This window comes from Trichosurus vulpecula, chromosome 1, assembly GCF_011100635.1.
Source record: "Trichosurus vulpecula isolate mTriVul1 chromosome 1, mTriVul1.pri, whole genome shotgun sequence".
Taxonomy (NCBI): Eukaryota; Metazoa; Chordata; class Mammalia; order Diprotodontia; family Phalangeridae; genus Trichosurus; species Trichosurus vulpecula.
Window position 1 is genome coordinate 330,918,622 of NC_050573.1, and position 2,935 is coordinate 330,921,556.

At 39.9% G+C, this 2,935-nt stretch overlaps 1 pseudogene; it reads left to right on the forward strand.

Moving 5' to 3' along the window:
- The first annotated feature begins 827 nt into the window (after positions 1-827).
- Positions 828-1,719, forward strand: LOC118832165 (annotated as a pseudogene).
- Positions 1,720-2,935: the final 1,216 nt, after the last annotated feature.

Here is a 2,935-nt window from a genome sequence, read left to right on the forward strand (position 1 = left end):
TTTATGCTAGAACTGGTATTAAGGATATGCCTGAAGAGAAAACAAGTCTCAAAAGAACAGTCTAATAGGTATGGGATAGGGATAGGAGGAACAGCACCCTATAGTTTGCTTTCATTACATACACACACACATGCACGCGCGCACCACATGTGGGCTCTCTCACGTACATAAGCAGTGTTTATTGACTAACATTTGTATGTGATAGGTCTTATTTTAGAGATTGAGATATTTCAATTGTTCTATGAGATTTTTCAATAATAAACCCTTTATTAGATGTCTACTATGTGCTAGGTACCATTGTAGCCACTGGGGAATACAATATAAAAATCTGAGTCTCTGCCCTCAAGGAGCTTACACTCAACTTCTTCCCTGAGTTATTTTCTAAATTTTAGTGAAGACATGGATGATGAAAGACTGGAGGACCTCTTTGGCAAGTTTGGACCTGCTTTAAGTGTAAAAGTAATGACTGATGAAAGTGGAAAATCCAAAGGTTTTGGCTTTGTGAGATGTGAAAGACATGAAGATGCACAAAAAGCTGTAGATGAGATGAATGGAAAAGAACTGAATGGAAAACAAATTTATGTTGGCCGAGCCCAGAAAAAAGTGGAAAGACAGATGAAACTCAAGTGCAAATTTGAAAAAATGAAGCAGGATAGGATCACCAGATACCAGGGTGTTACCCTGTATGTGAAAAACCCTGATGATGGATTGATGATGAGCGTCTGAGAAAAGAGTTCTCACCATTTGAAACAATCACAAGTGCAAAGGTTATGGTGGAAGGTGGCCGCAGCAAAAGGTTTAGGTTTGCATGTTTTTCTTAGCCAGAAGAAGCAGTCACATAAATGAATGGAAGGAATGTTGCCACTAAGCCATTGTATGTAGCTTTAGCCCAGCCCAAAGAGAGCTTACCTCACAAACCAGTATATGCAGAGAATGGCAAGTGTCAGAGCTGTGCCCAACCCTGTAATCAACCCCTATCAGCCTCCTTCTTCATGGCAGCTATTCCTCAGACCCAGAACTGTGCTGCATGCCATCCTGCTAGCCAAATTGCTCAACTCAGACCAAGTCCTTGCTGGAGTGCTCAGGCTGCCAGACCTCATCCATTCCAGAACATGCCTGGTGCTATCTGCCCAGCAGCTCCTAGGCCACCATTTAGTACAATGAGACCAGCTTCTTCACAGGTTCCACGAGTCATATTGACACAGCGTGTTGTAAACACATCAACTCAGACAATGGGTCCATATCCTGTAGCAGCTGCTGCTGCAGTTACTCCTGCTGCCCACACAGTTCTACAGTATAAGTATGCTGCAGGTGTTTGCAATCCTCAACAGCATCTTAAAGCACAACCACAGGTTACCATGCAGCAGCCTGCTGTTCATGTGCAAGGTCAGGAACCTTTAACTGCTTCCATGTTGGCATCTGCCCCTCCTCAAGAGCAAAAGCAGATGTTGAGTAAAAGGCTGTTTGCACTCATCCAGGCCATGCACCCTACCCTGGCTGGTTAAATCACTGGCATGTTGCTAGAAATTGACAACTCTGAGCTTCTTCATATTCTTGAGTCTCCTGAGTCTCTTTGCTCTAAGGTTGATGAAGCTGTAGCCATACTGCAAGCTCACCAAGCTAAAGAAGCTGCCCAGAAAGCAGTTAACAGTGCCACTGGCGTTCCAACTGTTTAAAAGAAAAGATCAGGGACCACGAAATGGAACCTCTGCTTCACGGAAGAGAAATATCTAAACTTTGAAAAACTTAAATATTGTGAAAAAACATTGCAAAATATAAAATAAAAAAGGAAAGAAAACTTTGAGCCCAATGTACCAAGCAAATGCCAGGTCTAGCAAACTTAATGCTAGTCCTAGATTACTTATTGATTTATAAACAAAAAACAAGAAAAAACAAAAAAAATACCCAAAATAGTAAAACACATAAAAACAAATTAATGTTTTATAGACCCGGGAGGAAAAGAATTTTCAGCCATTCCTTTCTTTAATTTTGTAATTCTTTACTGTGCAAAAGCTCAGAATATCACCACTGTTTTAGATAATAGCATTGATAGCTGAGCAAGGAAATGTAATTTGGATTATAAAATTCTTGCTTTAATAAAAATTCCTGAAACAGTGGAAAAAAAAAACCATACCAACCTTAGTGAAGTTTTGGCACTAGGTCTCTTACTTCCACCTTCCTCTTTCACCTCTACCTCCTGAAATGAGCTGAACACGAGCTTTCACTGGTATAGGCTGAAACTTTCTCTCTTAGAATAACAATGACAGGCTTTCACAAGGAATCTGATGGGCCATGCGATAAGTTGTATTTAGTAGCCAATGACACAAATACTCCCTGAACTGCTAGAAGTAGGAAACATTGATAGGATTAGAATCAGGGTTGGTACAAGGATCAAAAAATTATCTGAAGGGATATTGAAGAGATGACATCCAGGGGTCAAGGTTCAGAAAGATCATTACAGAAAAACATGACTCTGCTTTCCACAAAGAGCTATTTGTAACATTTAGCTGTCTATATGTGTATTTGTATTTATGCCAAACTGAATGAGGCTGGGCCCCATTTTCTAGTTTCCTCTGAATTAGCTGTGGCTCTCTAGCTTCCACTGCCATTCAAATTACTCTCTAAGGAAAGGGCCTTCTCTAAGTGGCAGCAAATGCCATCTAGCCGACTGCTGACATTAATATCTAGGCAGAAAAACTATTTGGGCAAATTCCAGAGCTAGAAGATGGTTAATATTTTGCTTGCAAGGCTAAAGGAGGGTTTTTTAATCAATATTGCATTTTGTGCCTGTGGAGTAAATGTTTATTTTCTCAGAAGTACATTTTGTGAGTATATGTGCTCTCCAGCTCAGCATGCTTTATTTACTGGTTGCATCTTTGAGTCTAATTTTTATTATAACTTAGTTATTCTGCTTTAAGATGATTATATTTTAAAT